Here is a 23,782-nt window from a genome sequence, read left to right on the forward strand (position 1 = left end):
TTTCATCTTTTGGGCATTTGGATTGATTCCAGTTGTAGGTAATGACAAATTAGCTGGCTACAAATATTTGTCTAGAAGTCTTTGTATGGCTATGGACTTTAATTTCTCTTGTGTAAATACCTAAGAGTATAATTCCTGAGTCATATAGTAAATGTATGCTTAACATTCTAGTAGAAACTTGTATTGTTTTTCAAAGTGCTTGTACTGTTTTACGTTCCCACCAGCATTACTTGGGTTTCAGCGCATGCTTGCTAACACTTTGTTAAGTAAGTAACTATGAGTTTAGACATGGTAGTGGATGTGAAATCCCATTGTGGTTTTAACTTTCCCAGTAACTAATGATTTTGAGCATATTTTCATGTTTTTTTTGCAATGCATATATCTTTTTTTGTGTGTAGGATCTATTCAAATGTTTGTCCACTTTTAAAGTTATGTTTCTTGTTTTCTTATTGTTGAGTTTGGAGAGTTTATTTTCATATTTTGAATACATCATTTATGTGACTTCGTAATCCTTTCTTCCAGTCTGTGGCTTGTCTTTCATTAATTAGTTTAACACTGTATTTTGAAGCCAAGAAATTCACAATTTAAATAACAACAAATTTGTGATATTTAAATTTTATTTTATTCATGCTTTTGCTATTCTAATTTTTTTTTTGCCTGACTCAAGATCACAAAGATTTTTTTCCTGTAATTTTTTTCCAGAAATTTCATATTTCTACATTTAATATTTGGGTATTATCTATTTTTATTATTTTTTGTTTATGTTGCAATGTATAGATCAAGGTTTTTTTCTATATATACTTACAACTGATCATTTGTTAAAAAGATTATTCGTTTTCTACAGATTTGTCTTTACACTTTTGTCAAAAACAAATTGACCATATCTGTGTGGGTGTACCATGTTTGTATGGGTGTACTTTTACACTATTCTGTTTTCTTGATCTGGTTTTCTATTTTGATGCTGATATCACACCTTGATTATTGTAACTGCATAAGTCTTGAAGTCAAATGTTGTTTCTTCATCTTTTGAGATGACCATTGTTTTTAGTCTGATTATATGGTGAATTATGTTATTATCGGCCTATTTATTGTCAGCCTTGCATTTTTTTGTATTATCCTTTTTTATATTGTTTGATTAGACTTATCAAAATTTTGTTAAGGATTTTTGTACCTATGTTCATGATGGACACTCGTCTACAATTTTCTTGTCATGCCCTTGCCTAGATTTTATATAAAAATCTTGGTGGCCTCATTGAATGAGTAGATATTTTCCTCCTCTTTACAATTCTACAAGATTTCATGTAAAAATTATATTATTTCTCAAGTAATTGGTAGAATTCCTCAGCAAAATGATATGGGTCTATGGGTTTATTTGTGGGAACTGAAGTTTCGATTTCTGTGATTGATGTAGGGCTATTCAGATTGTTTATTTATTTTTAATGAGCCTTGATGATTGTGTTTTTAAAATAATTTGTCATCTAAGTTGTATAACTTACTGGCATAAAGCTGTTCACAATTTTTTTTTGTTATCATCTTAATATGTCTAGAATCTGTAGTGATATCAATTTCATCATTCATAGTATTGGTAATTTGTGTCTTTATTAACTTTCTAAAAACCACAGCTTTGAGATTCATTGTTTTTTCTCTACTTCTTTTTCTGTTTCTTATTGATTTTGATTACTACTACTACTGTCATTATTGTTATTAACTTCTGGAATCGATTTGCTCTTTTTTTGCTTGTTTGTTTTGGTTTTATTTTGTTTTAAGGTAAAAGCTGATATTATTGACTTGAAACTTTTTTCTTTTCTAATCTTGGTGGTAAGGCTGTAAAATTTTCCCTAAGGTCTGTTTTAGCTATATCCCACAAAATTTAATATATTAGCCTTTTATTTCTATTTATTTAAACATAATTTCTAATTTCCCTTTCAATTTCTTCTTTGCTCCATGGGTTATTTAGAATTGTGCTATTCAGATTTTGAATATTTGGGGGTATTCAAAAATATTTTTTGTTGATAATTTCTAATTTAATTCTGTGGCAGTCAGAGAACTTACTTCTGGTGGTTTGAATCCTTTAAACGGTAGTGAGACTTATTTATGGTCCTGAATTCTTTTAAACATATTGAGACTTGTTGATGGTCCATATTAGGTCTCTCTTGCTAAATGTTCCATGTACTTTTAAAAATAATAAATTTTCTGCCCTTATTGGATGGAGTGGAGTAATCCATAAATGTCAGTTAGTGCACATTGGTTAATGGTGTTGCTTGAGTATTCCATATTGTGCAAAAATGGTTAATGTAGCAGAGCTGAGACTGCCTATCCTTAGAAACTTATTCTTGAAAGGTTTACCCTTGACTGGCATCTGGGAACTTGATTGGTAAACATTTCCCTTGACTGATATAAAACTTTCTTTGAATGATAAGAGTGGCTCATTGTGCATAGACTGTGAAAATAATATGGCTTGTCCTGAACACGTAATTTTTTCCTGGGAGTTTGGAATTTCGGTACATCCTAGGCAGAAGGTACCTGTATGACCAGCTCCTAATGAAAATGTGGGTACTGTGTAGCTAATGAGATTCCCTGAGTGGACATATTGCACACATGTATTTGTATTGCTGGGGGTAATGTACTCTGCATCAACCCTTATAGGAGGGAGAGAGGATAAAGTAGCTTATTTATTTTAATTTCTATTTCTCTAACTTCTTAAACATATGAATTGCAGTTATAATAACTGTTTCACGTTCTCATTTAGAAACTTGTGTTATTTCTGGCTCAGCTTCTATTGACTGATTTTTATATCCACTGTGTGTTTTATTTTCCTGCTTCTTAGCATGCCTAATAATATTTGAATTTCACATTAACTTTAGGATCAGCTTGTAATTTATGTGAAAAATAAAGGTGGAATTTTGATAGAGATTGCTTTTTCCAGCTTTTGATAAATAAAAATTGTATATATGTTGGGTATTTAATGTGATGTTTTGATACATGAACAGATTGTGAAATAATTGCCACAATCTCTCACCTCACACGATTATGATTTTTGTGTGTGTGGTGAAAACATTTAAGATCTACTCTCTTATAAAACTCCAAGAGTAAAATATAGTATTATTGACCATAGTAGTATTGCTGTCTTAACAGCATTAAGACTTTTAACACATGAACATAACATGTTTTTCCATTTATGTAGATCTTCTTCAATTTCTTCCAACAATGTTTCTAGTTTTCTATTTACAAATGTGCATTACATTGCACATTTTTGGTTGAATTTATTCTTAATATTTTATTTTATTTTCTATTGTAAGTATAATAGTTTTCTTAGTTTAGTTTTTGTATTGTTCATTGATACTATATAGAAATGCAACTGAGTTTTAAATATTGATCTTGGTGTGAAACAGGTTAACTAATTACCAATATTTTCTGAGATCAGACAAGATCACACATGTTCAGACTGGTATGACCATGGTGACTAATTACCAATACTAAGGAAGGACTCCCATTGCATGGAGGATAACAAAGATCATTGCTATGCCAACCACCAGGAGCAGGGTCCAAACACTTCTGTTCACTCCATCCTGGGCTGCACCTTTACTATTCACCCAAGTTCAGTAAGATACAACACTCACATTGTACAAGTTATATGGAACAGGATTATTACTTACAGATAGGTGACAAGGGACAACAGAAGCCCAGGATCCACAGTGAGCTGGTCAGCCGAGGCTCTGGAGAGCTGTCCGGGGTGGATGGAGTCCTGACTGAACATGCCACACTTGGACTGCAGCTTAGGGATCCCAAAAGGCAACCCACCTTGAGTTAACTCAGGGGACATGTGAGTTGCTGGGCTAAAGCATTGAAGGGCGTCTTGCTTCTAAGGTAAAGAATAAAGCTCAGGCTATCCTGAGCAATTCTTCTCTAACTCAAGAAGTTCTCTTCCCTAGGAGGGCAAATAACAAAGCCTGGTCTATTTCTAGCTGTTCCTCCCTGTCTCAGGATATTGCATGCTCACACATGTTTCAACTATTCTGAGAACTACAATCAACAAGACAGAAGAAGACTAGGTCTGTCAAGGCTATGCAGAAACTGTCCAACACTTGGGCTTTGCACTGTTGCTGAATGTGGTTATTAGCTCCAAGAGTTTTTTTTTTTTTTTAATATTTTGGGGTTTTCTTTATAAAGGATAGATCATCTACAAATACTTCTTGCTTTTCAATTTAGATGATGTTTCCTTTCCTGCCCAATTTATCTGGTTAAAACGTCTGATACACTGTTGAATAGAAGAGGCAAGGGCACATGTTCATGTCTTGTTCCTGATATTGGGAGAAAGCATCCCGTTTTTCACCAGTAAGTATGATATTGGCCCTGGTTTTTCTTAGATTGCTTTAATCAGATTGAGTAAGTTTCATTCTATTCCTATATTGTTGAGAGTTTTATCATGAAATAATGTTGGATTTTTCCAAGTATTTTCTCTATTGAGAAAATTATGTCTTTTTCCCATTTATTCAACTAATATTATGTGTTATGTTTACTAATTTTTTCTATGTTGAACCAAACTTGAATTTCTGAAATAAATCTAATTTGATCATTGTTTCTAATCTTTTAAACATGTTGCTAAATTAATTTAGTTTGCTAGTATTTGTTGGCAGAATTCACCAAAAAGTCATTTCATCTTGGGTTTTTTGCTGTGAAATAGTTTTAGAATTACTCTGTCACAAGCCTATTATATTGTCTATTTCTTCTTGGGTTAGTTTAGATGGTTCATGTCTTTCTATAAATGTATCTATGTCATTTGATTATCTAATTTGTTACCATACAATTGTGCATAGTATCTTCATAAAAATTTTATATCTGTAAGGCCAAGAGTAATGTTCTTCTTTTCATTTTTGATTTCAGTAATTTGAGTCTGCTCTCTGTTTTTTGTCAATCTTACTCAAGATTTGCTATTTTGTTGTTCTCTCCAAAATGTTACATATTTGGTTTAATTTTCTCTATTGTTTGTCTATGATTTATTTCATTTCTTTCCACTTTAATATTTATTTTTTCTTTCTTTCTGCTTGTTTTGTGTTGAGTTTGCTCTTCTTTCTGTGGATGGTGAAAGGTTTATTTTAGATCTTTATTGTGCTGTTGTGTAAATGTTTAAAGCTATAGATTTCCTTCTAAGTACTGCTTTTGATGTTCCCCATAAGTTTTAGTATCTTGTGCCTTTGTTTTCATTAATCTCAAGGTTCTTTTTAATTTTCTGTGTGATTTCTTTCTGACCTATTGTTTATTAGGTGTGGTGTTTAATTTTCACATATTTGTGACTGTGAAAATTATTCTGTCATTGATTTCTAATTTCTTTACATTGTAGTCATACTCTTGTACAATTTTACCATCCTTTTAAATTTATTTTGACTTTTTAATGGCCTAACATATGATATATCATGGTGAGTGTTTCATGTGTACTTGAGAAGAATGTGTATTCTGCGTTGCTAGGTGGAGTGATCTGTAGATGTCTGTTAGGTCTAGTTGACTTACAGCATTGTGTAAGTCTTCAATTTCGTTACTGATCTTCTGTCTCCTTTTTCTATACACCATTGAAAATGAGGTATTGCAGTCTTATTATTGTGAAATGCCTACTTTTCCTCTCAATTTTGGCTTCATGTACTTGTAGCTTTCTTTTTAAGTACTATATATCTTAATATTATTTGTGCTTCTTGTTGTCTTAATCATTTTATCATTAAAAATGTCTTTCGGCTGGGTGCAATGGTTCATGCCAGTAATCCCAGAACTTTGGGAGGCCCAGTCGCCCAGTCGGGTGGATTGCTTGAGCCCAGGAGTTTGAAACCAGCCTGGGGTAGATGGTAGAAACCCCATCTACTAAAAAATAGAAAAATTAGCTGAGCATGATGGCTTGCACCTGTAGCCCCAGCTACTTTAGAGGCTGAGGTAAGAGGATCTCTTGAGTCCAGGAGTTCAAAGTTGCAGTGAGCCAAGATTGCACCACTGCACTCCAGCCTGGGTGCCAGAACAAGATCTTGTTAAAATAAAATAAAATAAAATAAAATAAATAAAATAAAATAAATAAAATATTTCTTTGTGTCTAGTGACAAATTTTGTCTTAGAATATATTTTGTCTAATATTAGTTTAGTCACTCCAGTTCCTTTGTGATAAGTTTGTGTGACATAACTTTTTTCTATTTGTTTACCTTCAAACTATTTGTATATTTGATTATAAAGTGTGTCTATTGTGATAAATATTTTGTTGAGCCATGTTTTTTAGGTATTTCAGCAATATTTGCCTTTTAATTAGCTTAAATAATTTACATTTTATGTGGTTACCAATAAGTAGAATCTATGTCTATCATTTTCCTATTTGTTTTCTATATGTCTTATGCCTTTTTTCTCCCCATTCTTCTATTATTGGTTTCTAGTTTTCAGTAGATATCTTCTATGGTACCATTTTAATTTATTTTTTAATATGCATTTTTTCAGATTTTCTTCAGTGATTGTCTTGGAGATTACAAATAATATTTTAACTCCTTACAATTTTGTTTAGATAAATACCTGCTAAATTTTCATAGTATACAGAAAGTTTTCTCCTATATAGCTCCATTTTCTCCCCTCCTTTATGTTATTGTTATACAAATTACATCTTTACACGTGTGTTTATATCAGAACATGCATTCACCCAGCTGTCTTTTAAATTACATAGGGCAAAAATACAAGTCAAACAAAAGTTATATTTATACTGTCTAACGTTTACCTATGTGGTTACCAGTAAGGTGCACTTTATTTCTTCATGTGTTTCCCACTTACTGTTTACTGTCCTTTCCTTTCAACCTGAAATACTCTCCTTTGAATTTCTTGTAGGGAAATTTTTCCAGGGACAGATTCTCTCAGTTTTAGTTTATTTGGGAATGTCTTAATTTCTCCTTGAATTTTGAAGAGCAGTTTTCTAGATACAGCATTGTTTGTTGAAAGATTTATTTATTAGTATTTTTATTTGGTTCTGTTTATGGGACCATGGAAGTCAGAAAGCAGTGGGGTGACACATTTAAAATACTATTAAATATAGCTGGTTTCGTTTCTATCTCTTTACTGATATTCTCTGTTTTGGTAAGACATTATTCTGATACTTTCTCCTAGTTCTTTAGAATGTAAACTTTCACTCTTTGAACATACTTAAAATAGCTAATTTAAATCTTTGTCTAATAAGGTCAATATCTGATATTCTTTAGTAAAGTGACAATTATTATTAATTGCTTTTTTTCCCTCCTACAGGCCATGGTTTAAAATAATTTTTTATATGTCATTAAAAAATCTGGACATTTAAAATGATATAATGTTTCAATTCCAGAAATAATAATCTTTCATTTCTCTCTGGTTTGTTGTTGCTGCTGCTTGCTGTAGCTTTGTTTGTTTAGTGAATTTTGTTATCTAATTATTTAATGTCTGCATTCTTTGGCATGTGTAGTCATTGATGTCTCAATTCATTTAGCTTAGTGTTAACCTATTAACTAGGCAGAAATATGCCTCCATTTCTGGAACCATTAAGTCTCTCAGTTTTTGCTGAGAGGCTTTCTGTGCATGTTGGGGCATGCTTTCAACATTCAGCTAGACACCTTACAGCTCTGCCTGAGCTTTCACTTCTGGCTTGTGCAGTGTCACAAGGTCAGCCAGAAGTGACAGCTTAGGACGTTTTCAGGCCTTTTTTGAGAACACCATGTATACCAGCCTGGGAATGCACACAGTCCTATGCATGCACGTGGACTTCTAGATTTCTAAGAGTATATTAGAGCTTTTAAAAGCCCTTATGGGCATCTCATTCTCAACATTTTCTCCTAAGCTTTTGGTTACTCTATCATTTGCCCAGACTGCTATCTGGCACCTGAGGCAGTGATGAAGTTAAAACACTTGCCCGTAAATGATTTTGACAAATGCTCCCTTTAAAGAGATTTTCACACCTGGCAAGTGCCATGTCAAGTCAAATACAGACAACCTTGAAAGTGGGTCTTCCTCAGAACCACCAGACAGGTCAAATGATGACAATTCTTTGGGAATGGGGCTTTGAAAGAGCTCCAGCTTCCTTCTGCTTCCTTTTGCTTCTTTCCAGGTTGATCATGCTGTACCAGGAATATGTTCTATTATTTTTCAAGGATACTGGGGTGATGGAGAAGGGGTAATATGACTAGAGTAAGCTAAAATGCCAAAAAGCTCACTCTTACTGAGATTCAGCAAGTTTTCTTGTATAAATGCTCCTCTGCTGTAAAACTTTGGTTAATTTCTAGAATGCTAAAAAAGTTTATTCTGATCTTTCTCCTAGTTTTCTTTTGATGTATGAAGAACAAAATGTTCAAAAGTCCCAATTTCACCATTTTTTTGATATCCTATTCATTGTAATTTTTTACTGGATGTCAGACACAGAATTTTACTTGCTGAGTGCTGGATATTTTTGCCTCTCTGTGATATTCTTTAGCTTTGTTTTGATGCAGGACAACTTCTTGAAACAATTTTGATCTTTTTCAGTCTTTATTTTAAGCACTGGTTAAACGAGGTCAGAGCAGTGTTTATTCTAGTGTTACTTTCTCCTCAATACTAAGACAAACTCTTAGTACTCTACCGAATACCCAATGAACCATAAGGCATTTTAAAATTTGAAAATGCCTGTGTTGTCAACAGGGCTATGCTCAGATCTGTGTAAACCTCATGTACAGTTCTCTTTATCAGTTTTGCTATTTCTTTCTTCCTCTTGGATATTTTCCTCACATGCATTTATTTACCAGTATTCAGGTGAAGAGTTAGGGGGATTCTTTGAACGTCTTCAGTTTTCTGTGCTGCTCTTTCCTCTTTGGTACTCAGTCCTGTGGATTCCTGATATTTTGAGATCTCCGGGCTCCCAATTCCTTATTTCATGGAGACTTGTAGACTCTTACTGTGTTTCTCCCTCTCTTTATAAGATCTTTAAACGTTATCAGTTTGTAAGCTGGGAAAATTGTAGTACTCCATTCTTTAGTTTCTCTTTTTGTAGATATCACTGTCCTTCTTTGACTGTTACAATTCAATATTTTAGTGCCATTAAGGTGTATATTTTCTCTTATCTTGGTAGTTTTAGAATACAGGGTGACTCTAACTTCTCTTATTCCTCCTTGACTAGAAAAAAGTAGTCCTAGGTATGGTTTTAAAATTTGAATATGCTTGTCCAGTGCTCAGTTAAACCCTTTCTTGCTTAAAATATAGCCCATCATCTTGAAGCCATTAACAATAATTTTTGTCTGAGGCAGAATTCTTCAATTACTTGAGAGAGGATCTTTAATAGAAAGTAACTAATAGTTATGCTCAGAGGTTTTATCTCCTCCTAAAACTGCATTTTCAACTACTATTATTCGTGCCCTATTTAGTGTCTTGGAACAGTTTTTCATACTCTGTACCTTCAAGGCCTGACATTTTAGTCAATTATATTTCAGAATATATGCAATGTATATGTATGTTCGCAAAAATATATTTCTTTTCAATTCTGTTTATATATCACATACCTATATATTTTATTTGTTTAACTCTTTTGAATTAAAAGAGAAAGCAAAAGTGGTCAATCCAAAATTCTGATTTTATTCTGCCACCTGCTCTGAAACTACTGTTATCCTTTATCAAGGGATACTTTCCCTCTTTTAACATCAGTGTTTTCACCAATGACTATCCTCCAGCATGGCTAAAAATCAGGTTTGTATTGTTAGGGAAGTCAAAGAGAGTAAACCTTGGGTAATATTTTGAAGTCTGACAAAGTGACTAAATTAGCCACAGAATCTGAACTTAGTAGACTAGTTCAGTGAAATATATAAAGAACTCAATGACAGCATGGTTCAGGCAATGCCAAAGCTCTTGAATCAAATTGTAGCCAGTGCCATATCACTATAGAAGGCTTATTTCGATTAAGTAGTTGTGGTAGTTTTTGTTCTTATTTTGCTTACTACAACCATGACTAAATCTTCAGCATTTATTCTTATCAATTATAATTTATTTCATCTTTTGATACCCCCATTTCTTCTAGAATTTTTTTTCAAATATGCTCTTTAAAATACATATTTTTCTCTGTACACTCCCTGTAAATTATCTACAATAGTATATAGGAAAAAAGTTAGAAATTATTCTGAAGAAATTTTACTTAATGTTGTTTTAAAAGTATTTCTAGTTTGGACAGGGGTAGAGCAAGATGGCAGAATGATTGTCCCTCCTTGTAGGGACATTAAATTAACTATCTACACAAAAAAAATCACCTTCATAAGAACCAAAAATCAGGTGAGCACTCACAGTACCTGATTTTAACTTCATATCAATGAAAGAGGCACGGAAGAGGTAAGAGAAACTGTTTTGAATCGCTAATGCCACTTCTCCCCAACCCCTGGCAGTGGGGGCATGGTGTGGAGAGTGATTCTGTGTGCCGGGAAGAGGGAGAGCACAACAATTGTGAGGCACTGAACTCAGTGCTGCCCTGCTATACCAGAGAACAAAACCTGACTAAACTCAGCAGAAGCCCACCTATGGAGGAAGCATTTAGACCAGCCCTAGACAGAGGTGAATCACCAATTCCAGCGGTTAGATATTCAGTTCCTGCAAGCCTTGCCAGTGTAGGATAAAGTGCTCTGGGAACTTAAATAATCTTGAAAGGAAGTCTAGCCACAAGGATGGCAACTCCCAGGCGAGTCCTAGTGCATAACTGTGCCCAGAGTCAGAGGACTCGTGTTGGGGGTGGGCAAGCAACCTACTGAGACACCAGCCCAGGTAGTCTAAGATGTAATGGCATCACCTCTCCCCAACCCCAGGCTGCACAGCTCACAGCTCCAAAAGAGACCCTTTACTTCTGCTTGAGAAGAGGAGAGGGAAGAGTGAGGAGGACCCTGTCTTATATCTTAGAGACCAGCTCAGCTACGGCAGGATAGGGAACTTGTCAGAACTGTGAGGCCCCCTTTCTAGGTCCTACCTCCTGAATGACATTTCTAGACACACCGTGGGACAGAAGGGAACTCACTGCCTTGAAGGAAAGGACCTACTCCCGGCAGGATTTATCACCTGCTAACTGAATAGCCGTGTGCTCTAAATAACCAGCAGCAATAGCCAGGTACTACGTCGAGGGCTTTGGGTGAGACCCTGAGACTTGCTGGCTTCAGGTGAGACTCAACATATTCCCAGCTCTGGAGGCTATGGGGGAGGCTCCTTCTCCTTCAGAAAAGTGGAGAGAAATGTAAAAGAGACTTTGTCCTTTACCTTAGGTAGCAGCTTGGCCACAAAGAGTAGGGCACAAGTGAGCTCTTGGGGTCCCAGATTCCAGAACTTGGCTATTGGATGGTATCTCTGGATCTGCCCTGGGCTGGGGGTGAGGGTGGGGGCACTTCCATGAAGGGTGAGTCCTAGGCCAGGCAGCATTCATTGCAAGCTGACTTAAGAGCCCCTGAGCTTTAAGGGAACATCAGCAGTACTCTGGCTGCACTCCCCATGGGCCTGTGGTGGTGGTGGCCATGGGGTGAGGGTTCTCTGTCAATGGAATGGCAAGGGAAGAGTGGGAAGGACTGTCTTGTGGTTTGAGTGTCAGCTCGGCCACAGTAAAATAGAACACCAGGTAGACATTAGACTTAATCTGCACTATATACCAAATGGATCTAATAGATATTTACAGAACATTTCATTCAACAGCTGCAGAATACATGTTATTTTCCTCGGTGCTTGGATTATTCTAAAGGATATACCATATATTAAGTCACAAAACAAGTCTCAAAACATTAAAAAATTGAAATAATATCAAACATCTTCTCTGACTACAATGGAATAAAACTAGACATCAGTAACAAGAGGAACTTTAGAAATTATACAAATACATGGAAATTAAACAATTTGCTCCTGAATGAACAGTGGGTCAATAAAGAAATTAAGAAGGAAGTTGAAAAATTTCTTGAAACAAATATTAATGGAAACACAATATACCAAAACTCGTGAGATACAGCAAAAGTAGTATTAAGAGGCAAGTTTATAGCTATAAGTGCCTACATCAAAAAAGAAGAAAAACTTCAAGTAAACATCCTACTGATGCGTTTTAAAGAACTAGAAAAGTAAGAGCAAACCAAACCCCAAATTAGTAGAAGAAAAGAAACAATAAATATCAGAGAAGAAATAAATGAAATTGAAATAAAAAAATTAAAAAGATCGATGAAACAAAAAGTTGGCTTTTTGAAAAGTTAAACAAAATTGACAAACCTTTAGCCAGACTAAGAAAAAAGAGAGAAGATTCAAATAAATAAAATCAGAGATAAAAATGGACACAAGCGATACTGCAGAAATTCACAGAATCATTAGTAGCTACCATGAACAACTACAGGACAATAAATTGGAAAATCTATAAGATATGGACAAATTTCTAGACACATACAGCTTATCAAGATTGACCATGAAGAAATCTAAAACCCGAACAGACCAATTACAAGCAACAAGATCAAAGCTGTAATAAAAAGTCTCCCAGTAAAGAAAAACCCAGGACACAATGGCTTTACTGCTGAATTCTACAAAAGATTTAAAGAACTAATAACAATCATACTCTATTCTGAAAAGCAGAGGAGGAAGAAATACTTCCACACTCATTTTATGAGGCAAGTATTACCTGATACCAAAACCAGAAAAAGACATTGAGAAAATAAAACTAAAGGCCAATTTCTCTGATGAATATTGATGCAAAAATTCTCAACAAAATGCTAGTAACCCAAATTCAACAATACGTTAAAATGAGCATTCTTCCTGAGCAAGTGAGATTTATCCCTGGGATGCAAGGATGGTTCAACATATTCAAATCAATCAATATAATACATCATATGAACACAATGAAGGACATCAACCATATGATCATTTTAATTGATGTTGAAAAAGCGTGTGATACAAATCAACATCTCTTAATGATAAAAACCCTAAACAACTGGGTATATAAAAAACATAAATAAACATAATGAAAGCTATATGTGACAGACCCACAGCTAGTATCATACATCATGAGGAGAAATTGAAAGCCTTTCCTCTAAGATCTGGAACATGACAAGGATGCCCACTGTCACCACTGTTATTAAACATAGTACTGGAAGTCTGAGCTAGAGCCATTAGACAAGATAAATATATAAAAAGCATCCAAATTGGAAAGGAAGACGTCAAATTATCCTTGTTTGCTGATGATATGATCTTATATTTGGAAAAACCTAAAGAATCCACAAGAAAACTATTAGAACTGATAAATAAATTAAGTAAAGTTGCAGGATACAATATTAACATACAAAAATTGTAGCATTTCTATAAGCCAACAGTGAGCAATCTGATAAAGAACTCAGAAAAGTAATCCCATTTACAGTAGCCATATATAAAGGTAAATACCTAAGAATTAACTTAACCAAAGAAGTGAAAGTTCTCTACAATGAAAATTATAAGACATTGATGAAAGAAATTGAAGAGGACACACAAAAATGGAGGCATGTTCATGGATTGGAAGAAGCAATATTGTTAAAATATCTATAACACCTGAAGCAATCTACAGATTAAATGTAATTCCTATGAAAATACCAACGACATACCTCACAGAAACAGAAAAAACAATCCTCAAATTTATGTGGAACCACAAAAGACACAGAATAGCCAAAAGTATCCAAAACAAAAAGAACAAAACTAGGAGGAATCACATTACCAGACTTCAAAATATACTACTGAGATATAGTAACCAAAACAGCATGGTACTGGCATAAAAACAGACACATAGATCAATGGAACAGAATAGAGAACCCCCAAACAAATCCACACACCTACAGCAAACTCATTTTTGACAAAAGCGCCAAGAACATACACTGAGGAAAAGACAGTCTCTTCAATAAATGGTGCTGGGAAAACTGGATATCTATATGCAGAGGTATGAAACTGGAGCTCTTTCTCTTGTCATATGCAAGATCAAATCCAAGTAGATTAAAGACTTAAATCTAAGACTTCAAACTATGAAACTACTACAAGAAAACATTGGTGAAACTCTCCAGGGCACTGGTCTGGGCAAAAATGTTTTGAGTAATACCCCACAAGCACAGGCAACCAAAGCAAAAATGGACAAATAGGATAATGTCAAGTTAAAGCTTCTGTACAGCAAAGGAAACAACAAAGTGAAAAGATAAGCCACAGAATACAAGAAAATATTTGCAAACTAGCCATCTGACAAGCGATTAATAACTAGAATATGTAAAAAATTCAAACAGTTCAATAGGAAAAAGACTATTAATCCCATTTAAAAATGGCAAAAGGTCTGAATAGACATTTTTCAAAGACAAGTGAAACCCCATCTCTACTAAAAATACAAAAATGAGCTGGGCGTGGTGGCGCATGCCTGTAGTCTCAGCTACTCGGGAGGCTGAGGCAGGAGAATCGCTTGAACCCAGGAGGCAGAGGTTGCAGTGAACTGAGATCATGCCACTGCACTCCAGCAACAGAGCGAGACTCCGTCAAAAAAAAAAAAAGACATAAAGATGGCTAACAGACATGTGACAATGTGCTCAACATCACTGATCATCAGAGAAACGCAAATCAAAACTTCAACGATGACAAGTGTGGTGGCTCATGCCTGTATTCCTAGCACTTTTGGAGGCTGAGGCTGGTGGACCACTTGAGCTTGGGACAACATGGTGAAACCTCATCTCTGCAAAAAGCACACAAAAAAATTAGTTGGGTGTGGTGGCATGCACCTATATTCCCAGCTACTCTGGAGGCTGAGGTAGGAGGATCAATTGAGCACAGGAGGTCGAGGCTGCAAACAGCTATTATCACACCCCTGCACTCTAGCCTGGATGGCACAGCAAGACCCTGTCTCCAACAACAAAAACAAAAATAAAAAACAAAAACAAAACCCTAAATAAACCTTCCATGAAATACCACTTCACCCCAGTTAAAATGGATTATATCCAAAAGACAGGTAATAACAAATGCTGGCAAGGACGTGGAGAAAAGGGAACCCCTGTACACTGCTGGTGGGAATGTAAATTAGTACAATCATTATGGAGAACAGTTTGGAGGTTCCTCAAAAAACTAAAAATGGAGCTACTATATGATCCAGTAATCCCATTGCTGGGTATATACCCAAACAAAGGAAATCGGTATATTGAAGAGAGATTTGCACTCCCGTGTTTGTTTCAGCACTGTTCATGATAACCAAGATTTAGAAGCAACCTAAGTGTCTATCAGCAGATTAATGGATGAAAATAAATGGGGTGCTTATACAAAATGGAGTACTATTCAGCCATAAAGAAGAATGAAATCCTGTCATTTGCAACAATATGGATGGAATCGGAGATGATTATGTTAAGTTAAATGAGGTATAAACAGAGAAACATCACATGTTCTCACATATTTGTGGGAGCTAAAAATCAAAACAATTAAAATCATGGGCATAGAGAGTGGAAGGATAGTTTCCAGAGGCTGGGAAGGGCAGTGGGAGTGGAGGAGGTAGAGAAGGGAGGTGGGAATTGTTAATGGGCACGAAAAATAATTAGAAGGAATTAATGAGACCTACTATTTGATAGCATAACAGAGTGATTATAGTTAACATAATTTAATTGTACATTTATAAACAACTAAAAGAGAATAATTGAATGGATTGCAATGCAAAGGATAAATGCTTGATGGGATGAATACCCAACTGTCCATAATGTGATTATTTCACATCACATCCCGGTATCAAAACATCTCAGCTACACCTACCATGTACCCACAAAAATTAAAAATGAAAATTTGTTCTAGTTCTATTATGTTATTGTTGTTAAATCCTGCAAGTACATTTCCTATCCAATTTAATAATCTCATCTGGACTATTATTATTTTATACATATTTTACTTATTTACTAACAAATATATAAACTATGAGAAGTAGGTATTAAACAAAATGTATTTGTTTTATTAAAATAAAAGCTAGCTTCATTTTGCAGAAAAAGAGGTGTGCTATGTTATTAGGAACAGGGAAAATTGCAAACATATTTATATTGTTAGTATTGCCTCTTGTTTAAATAATCATTTTTCAACAAAATGTACAATGGACTACTGCATTTTAAAACAATTTCAAAAGCAAACTTAAAACTTAACAAGAAAATTCTTATTTTATATATATATTTTTAAAAAAACTGAATGCAAAAATAAATCTAGCACCCTACCAACAAGAAACAGCCAATACTAACATCTTTCTCCAATAACAGTACCAACTTATTCTAGGACTGGGGAAGGGATTATAAAAGATAGGCCCGGACATCTTGTCTCAGAAAGGAAGAAAGTGCCCAACACACACACATGCACATCCACACGCACACACACTTTGATGCGAGTATTTCAAAGGAGCACACCGGCCCCCTGAAATGAGCTCATAATGGCCAAACCAAGAAATATTTGAGCAAAACCAAAAAAAAAAAATTCAATAGTATTAAATTATAGCCCAAAGTATAAAATAAATATCCATGAGCACATACAGATACAGATAGACATATAGGTAGATAGATAGATAGATAGATGATAGATAGATAGATAGATAGATAGATAGATAGATGATAGATAGATAGGACAAATCTCCCAATGTAGAAATATTCCGAGTGATTTACATAGACATTCTGAATTCTGCCCTCACAATGGAAAACTGTAACTCTGCATTCTCCGCAGGTGTGGACTGTGTGCATAGGCACTTCTTATAAAGCCTACAATATGGAAAGGGGAATAAAGAGTACCTTTCCTGTGGAGAAACATGACAAACACTACCTCAGTTAAGTGACCTTGGTCAATACCACTGGCTACACATCATGTTGATAGCATGCACTCTTGAGAGGATAAGATGGAATGGGCACTTATCTCTGGGCCTTCCTCCTAGTACCCTATAATACCAGTCTTCTTAAAACAAAAATATTAGAGAAGTTTTAACAGAACACCTTGTAAAATATCTCACCAAGGCTCCTCAAAAATATCAAGGTTCTTAAAAACAAAACAAAACGAAAATTGAGAAACTGACAAAGCCAAGAGGAGCCTGGGAAGATATGGCAACAAATTACAATGAGGTAACCTAGATGGGATCCTGGCACAGAAAAAGGACATCCTTTAAAAACTAAGGACACTTCTATAAGGTGTAGGCTTTAGTTAATTAGTTAACAATAATGTACCATCATTTGTTCATTAATTAAAACAAACGTGTCATGGTAATGTAAGATGTTAATAATAGAGAAAACTGAGTGTAGGATGTAGGGGAACTCTGTACTATCTATAATTTTTTCTTTTATTTATTATACTTTAAGTTTTAGGGTACATGTGAACAACGTGCAGTTCTGTTACATATGTATACATGTGCCATATTGGTGTGCTGCACCCATTAACTCGTCATTTAACATTAGGTATATCTCCTAATGCTATCCCTCCCACCTCCCCCCACCCCACAGCAGGACGTCCTAGTTTTTTTCTGTAACTCCAAAACAGTTCTAAAATTCTGTGTATTAAAAATTTAATCTGTTCTATGGTTTCAGTTTGAGATAAAAATATAGTTATGTATATCACCCTGGTGAACTCTGGATGCTGGGATTTCAATTTTTAAATTTCTTCTGTATATCTTTCCTAGAGTTTACATTTTTTATAGTTTTCAAATTTGCCTTACAATGAGATGTATTAATTTCATTATTATATAAAGCAGTAAACATGTTTTAAAAATTCTTAGGTCCTTAGAAAATGCCAATTATTGGCTCTAAATTTTAATAATAATGTATTTACAATACAGTATTTTGCAATATGCTTCAAGAAAAATATATTTTTGTTATGCCACTTTTGTTCATGTTTTAAACCATAAGTTCATCATTATTATCTTAAGCATTTTATTGGCTCTAGGAATTCTTATTTTATTACCAATCACATTAAGCGATGTGTCCAGGAATCAATGTTGTCTCAAATGCAGAAGTATAGTCTTCATCTAAGGTAAGCCTGGCATGAGCATCTATGGTAGGATCTCTTTAATGACCACAGTGTTATACTTGACACGTGCCCAATTCTGTCCCCCTAGTTTCTAATTGCACATGAAGTGGTTTATCATGAATGAAACATCCTTAAATTTAAATTTAATGGGAATATAAAATCTGATAAAAGCTAAATGTTGGGACACACAGAGGATAGTTTATGAACCACCATTTAAGTACTGTGGAAAAATACTATTATTATAGTTAAGAGTATTTGATGTTCTTAAGATCTTGCATGTATTTCTAGTAAAAATTTGTTTTCATTTTTGTCATACTTATTAATCTGAATGGTTTAGTGCCTGGCACACTAAAGATTCATTAAATCATTGTTGGATAAATTGGTAGATATAAAAACATAATCATGGCTCAAATATTAATTATATGTGAGACTTTTGTGCTATAGAGTAATCAGTAGAAAACATATCTCATTAGTTAGTGTAAATATTCAATTTTAAGCAAAATTAAATGTTGATCCTTAAAACATAATTTATAACAATTATAATTCTTCATGAAGAAACTGCCAATCAGCTCATATGGAAGTTTTTATGTATTTTATATATTCCTTAGGCATAAAATCCATTTTTCTAATTTCATATAAATGTGCTTTGATTTTTTCTGTATATCTAATTTAAAGGAAATAATTAACACATTAAATACCAACTTACATCTTCTGTGGAAAATGAGACTTTGCTTCTTGATAATTGTACCTATCTCAAAGTTTATTCTGAGGCTATCTGTTGAACCCCGTCTGAGAAAAAATAAATAGAAGCACAACACAAATGAGTATTTTAGGGTATTAATACTATTAATCTACATATTTCATAAGATACCATCAGATCTTATACTTCCTCATGTCAATTATCCAAAATGTGATTATTCTGAATCTCCTTTTGTTGCTTTTGCTAAAGACATTTAATTAACATTAACTTTCATTACATTTACTTATTTTTTCTTTTTATAGTTATAAACAAGGTTCTTAAAATTAAGATATATCATACTCTTATGGTGATATTTTTATACTTTCATATGCAATTTTGAGCTGGGCACTCAATGCAGTTTTTGGTTGGTTTCTCAGTAAAATAAAAGATTATAGTAACAATTATTTACTTCCCTTCCAGCAGTGTTTTAAGTGTTCTTCCATTAGTAAATTGGTATAACAGAAAAAGTTTCACATAAAAACAAAATAATTATATTGTAAATTCAATTTATCAAGGCTCAATGTCTATATAATAAGTTTATTTTCTTAGTATAGGATATATTTTGAAGCAATATTATTATAGCATTTATAAATGTTATCTGGACATAAGGCTCATTTTCCACATAGTGTATTATAATTTAAAGCAGTAAGTTTATTAATTTTTTAATCTGATCATCTTTAAAATGATATTAAAATACAACAGTTAAGACTGCACTTGTACACCTTAAATTTATACAAATAAAATATAGGACGGTGGTTAGATAATTTGTTTTTGTGGGTTTTTTTTCTTTTCTTTTTTTTTTTTTTTTGAGATGAAGTCTTGCTCTGTCACCCAGGCTGGAGTGCAGTGATGCAATCTTGGATTTTGGCTCGCTGCATCCTCTGCCTCCTGGGTTTAAGCGATTCTCCTGCCTCAGCCCCCCAAGTAGCTGGGATTACAGGCACCTGCCACCACACACGGCTAATCTTTTTTTGTGTGTGTGTGTATTTTTAGTAGATATGGGGTTTCACGATGTTGGCCAGGCTGGTTTTGAACTCCTGACGTCAAGCGATCTACCTGCCTCGGCCTCCCAAAGTGCTAGAATTACTGGTGTAAGTGCCTGGCAGTGATTAGATAACTAATGGCTAAAGTTAAGAGAAGCAGATGTATATAAGCAATGAAAAATGAGCAACCTTCAAATATGGAATCTAATGATAAGAAATAATGGTTATTTAAATAACTACAAGGGTAATAAAAGACATGATGGTTATTTTGATTTTTTTATTTGCAAATGCCAGGATCTATAGGCTTCTGGATGATGTGATCCAGACAAGCATTTTCCTCTCTTATTTGCTCCCTTAAATGTGACACTGATTACACAACGGATGTATTGTATGACCTCCAAAATCATACATTTAGGGTTTTTTTCCCCTCCTGTGATACAACACTTTATTAATAGGGTTATGTAAGGAGAGCTCCTCTGATCTTTAAACAGCTAAAACATGTGAGTCAATCGAAGATTACTTTCAGAAATAGACCCAACTTGGATGTTCATTCTAAAATTCCTGAGGAAAGAGTATAAGACAAGCTGCTGAGACTTATTTGTTTCTCTGCTCCACAGAGTGCCAACATCCAGGAAATGGGGTAGTGATATGGTTTGGATATTTGTCCCTTCCTAATCTCATGTTGAAATGTGATCCCCAGTGTTGGAAGTGGGACTGGTGGTAGGTGTCTGGGTCATGGGGGGAAATCCCTCATGACTGGCTTGGTGCCCTCCTCACAGTGATGAGTGAGTTCTCACTCGCAGTTCATGTGAGGGGTGGTCGTGTAAAATAGCCCAGCATCGCTTCCTCTCTTGAGCTTCCTCTCTAGCCATGTGACACACCTGTTCCCCCTTAGCCTTCCACTATAATTGGAAGCTTCCCAAGGCCTCACTAGAAGCTGAGCAGATGCTGTGCCCTGCTTGTACAGCCCACAAAACCATGAGCCAAATAAACCTCTTTTCTTTATAAATTACCCAGTCTCAGGTATTCCTTTATAACAAGCAAAACAGACTAACATAGGTAGCAAATCAAGAATCATTCAACCATCATACATTTACCATCACAGTGATTCAGCAGCTGAACTTCAAACAGGGAAGACAGATGCTAATAATCTGTAATAGTCCTCTATTCAAGGAGTTTTATGTAAGGCAAGTGGACACAGATATGCAAGTAAGTGCATTTTCCCCCTATGTTTTGCACATATCCACCCAGTGCAATTCCAGAAGTGAAAGTCATGGATGAGTCCTTTTTAACCTCTCATATTCTTCACCCAAACTCATATCCAATTCACTGATGCAAACTAAAATGATTTTTCGATTTCATTAAAAAAACTCATCTACTAAAAAATACACTGATATTTCTTTGATCTTCTCATCACAAACATATCATTAATCATCACTAAGTACTTGATATTTCTCTTAATCCATTCACTTTTGCAATCATTCCTTAACTTGAGCTACTACCATTATCTCTAGTCAAATTTAAGGCCATGGCATCTGAACATGTTCTCATTTGTATGCCATTGCATCCTATCCCTGGCCAGGTGATCACTGATTCTCTACAATGCAACTGAATAATTAATATCTAATCGTATGTGCAAAATTACAAATCTTAAGTACACAGTGCAACAAATTTTTACCAAATAAACACATTCTATAGGTTTGTCAACCATGTTAAAATCCTCTATACTCACACTGATTGTTTTGTCCAATTCATCATTTGAGGTTTACTAAAATCCCCAAGTGTGCTACAGACTTATCTGTTTCTTCTTTTGTACTGTTAGATGTTACTTAATAGAGTTTTGAGGTGGTGTTATTATATGCATTAGAAATGAGGAAAATACAGGTCTTCTTGTTATACTGACTTTTGTCATTATGTAATGTCCCTCTGTCTTCAGTAATATTTGTAATCAAATTGCATTTTGTATGATATTAGCATAGTTTCTATTAATTAATTTTTAAGGTACATCTTATTTTATTCTATTATTTCAAACTTACCATGTCCTTTATTTATGATATGTCTCTGGGAAGCAGAATACAAGGCTTTCTTTGAGGTGTATGTGTCCTATTTTAATTGTATTTTTATCTATCTTGACATTATTGTATTTTAGTTGAGCATTTAGTCCAATAAGACTCAATACAATTACTAACATATTTGGCTTAAATTTAAAGTCTTAATAGTTTTCCATTTGTACCGTTTTTCTCCTTTTTCTTTTTTCTCCTTACTTGCCTATTATTGGGTTGAGAAAGTATATACTTTCTTCTGTTATTATTATTATGTTTTCCCATCTGTTGGCTTTTTAGGTATGCATTACTTTTAAACTCTTAGTGTTCAACCCAGAGCTTACATGTTATATTGTTATTTTTGTTTTAATGAGTCACTCTAACAAATTTAAAAGAGCAGAAATCATACAAAGTATGTTCTAAGACAACAAAATATGAAAATTAAATACAATAACATTAAGATAATTGGAAAATCCACCAAATATTTGGAAATTAAGCTAAAGACTTCTAAATAACACATAATCTAAGGAAATCTAAAGATATATTTAAAACACTATTATGAACTTAATAAAAATTAAAATAAAACATTAGAGTACATGGGAGGCAGCAAAAGCAGTGCTCAGAGAGAAATTTGAACATTTCTATTTAAAGATGATCTAAAATATAAAACCTTAGCTTCCACCTTAGAAAATTAGAGGAAAAAAGAACATATCAAGCCCAACTCAAGCAAAAAGACAAATCTTATTAAAGGTTTGCACACAAAATATTTTAAAAACTCTAAAAACTGAGCAATACAAAAACAATCCAATTAAAAATGGGCAAAAATTTTGTAAAGGCCCCTCGCCCAAGAATACAGATGACGACTAAGCAGGACAAAAGATGTGCAGCATTGTTTGTCATTCTGAAAATGCAAATTAAAAACAAGATACCACTCACACTTACGAGAACGTTTAAAATCCTTCAAATCTGATGTTGTTGAGAAATATGCAGAGCAACAGGAGCTCTCATTTATTATTAATAGGAATTCAAAGTGATGCACTAACTTTGGAAGACATTTTGGCAGTTTCTTACAAAGCTAAATATAATCTTATGCAATCAGGCCATTGCATTCCAGGTATCTACTCAAGTTATTTTAAAACTAATGCCCACAAAAATACTGGCATGTGAGTATTTATAGAAGCTTTATTCATAATAAAGCTGGAAGCAACTGAGATGCTCTTCAAGAGATGAATAAATAAACAAATTGCGGTGTTCCATATTAGAATATCATTCAGCATTGAAAAGAAATAAGCTATTAAGCCATGCAAAAACATGAGTTATATATGCTACATGAAACAAACCACTCTGAAAAGACTAGGTACTGTATTATTTCATTTATTTGAAATTCTGGAAAAGGTGAACAGATCAGTGACTCCTAGGGTTTATGGAAGAGGGTGTTTGAATAGGCGAGGCACGGAGAATTTTTTTTAACGTGGTGATCTATTCTGTATGATACTATAATGGTGAATGCATGTCATTGTGCATTTTTCAATTCCCATATAATTTACAGCACTAGAGCAAATCTTAATATATGTAAAATTAAAAAAATTAAGAGGTAATGGGATCATAGAATGAAATGCAGAATGTGATAAAAGGATCTAACTGTATTACAAATATATGAAACAACCTCAATAAAAGAAATGGGGGAGAGTGTGCTGACCTAAGTGACTCTGCAAATAAATGAAGCCTGTAAGATTAAAGGTACAAGGAAATGTACTGAGGCATTGTATTGTACTGTAGCTGATAAACTTGTTTTCCGTGGGCTTAACAATTCTAAAACCACTACACATGTACAGCGGATTTGAATGATTATGTAATGGTTGGGTGTGGTGGGAGCCAGGTCTCTCACTTCTGGAGTGAGAGGTTACTGACTGGCAAGGGAGAAAAAGTCAGTGTGAACTCATCTCTACTTAGATATAAACACAGATTTACACATAACTAATATTCACAGATAAGTTTACACACACAGGCAGCATACGGCTACTTGTTGAAATGACTGATTCTAATACTGCATCAGGAAATAC

General features: G+C 34.2%; 1 long non-coding RNA gene across 1 annotated transcript in view; it reads left to right on the forward strand.

The window, feature by feature from the left end:
• The first annotated feature begins 3,495 nt into the window (after window positions 1–3,495).
• The window catches only part of LOC134730874 (uncharacterized), a 60,874-nt gene continuing 40,587 nt past the window's right edge, over window positions 3,496–23,782 (forward strand). Inside the window, exons 1-2 of the long non-coding RNA XR_010112869.1 lie at window positions 3,496–4,052; window positions 4,210–4,335. This is a non-coding gene — a long non-coding RNA (uncharacterized LOC134730874). The remainder of the gene's footprint in view (window positions 4,053–4,209; window positions 4,336–23,782) is intronic.

The sequence above is a fragment of the Pan paniscus genome, chromosome 7 (assembly GCF_029289425.2).
Source record: "Pan paniscus chromosome 7, NHGRI_mPanPan1-v2.0_pri, whole genome shotgun sequence".
Classification (NCBI taxonomy): domain Eukaryota; kingdom Metazoa; phylum Chordata; class Mammalia; order Primates; family Hominidae; genus Pan; species Pan paniscus.